The sequence below is a fragment of the Trypanosoma cruzi genome (genome assembly GCF_000209065.1).
Source record: "Trypanosoma cruzi strain CL Brener chromosome Unknown tcruzi_1047053449711, whole genome shotgun sequence".
NCBI classification, from domain to species: Eukaryota; Euglenozoa; class Kinetoplastea; order Trypanosomatida; family Trypanosomatidae; genus Trypanosoma; species Trypanosoma cruzi.
In genome coordinates this window covers 1-689 of record NW_892123.1, presented here as the reverse complement: position 1 = coordinate 689, position 689 = coordinate 1, and the positions used below count along the sequence as shown (strand labels likewise).

General features: G+C 55.2%; 1 non-coding gene across 1 annotated transcript; it reads left to right on the top strand.

Moving 5' to 3' along the window:
• Nucleotides 1-182: 182 nt before the first annotated feature.
• Tc00.1047053449711.10 lies at nucleotides 183-294 on the top strand. The gene has a single exon (XR_008254530.1). It is a non-coding gene; the product is annotated as a spliced leader RNA (transcript).
• The last annotated feature ends 395 nt before the right edge of the window (nucleotides 295-689 follow it).

Sequence of the window (689 nt, the reverse complement as noted above, 5' to 3'; positions counted from 1 at the left end):
CCATGTGGGTTTTTTCCGCCCCCCGACGCCGTCCACGGCGCTATCCCGGGGCCGACATCCCGGACCCTGACCCCTCCCCAGTGTGGCCTGGGAGGGGGGGGGGGGGTTTTTGTACACGGTCCCAAGTGCCGCGAAGGACCCCTCATCAAAATTGAAAACCGTTGTGGAACACAACTCCTTTCAACTAACGCTATTATTGATACAGTTTCTGTACTATATTGGTACGCGAAGCTTCCAACCCGCCTCTGGCGGTTATGTTTGGTCAATTTCTTTTGACCGGGGTCTACGGACCCCTTTTTTTTTTTTTTTTTGTGGGTCTGTCCGCCATATCCATATACCCCTATATATATATACCCATATATATATAGCCCCGTACCCCCTCGTGCGGCTGCCCCCTCCCCCCCACGTTGCGTGTCCGCCACCTCCTTCGGGCCCCCTCATTTTCGCTTCATGGCTGCTATTGCCTGCATCTTTGTTTTGTTTTGTGTTTTCTCCGTCTCGTTCCTTTTATTCGCCTTTTTTCCGCGTATGCCGCGCTTCTTCCTGTGTTTTCCGGTGTTTTTGCTTTGCTCGCACACTCGGCTGCATTTGCTGTTCCACACTCGCCATGTGCGTCTTTTCCGCCCCCTGACGCCGTCCACGGCGCTATCCCGGGGCCGACATCCCGGACCCTGACCCCTCCCCAGTGT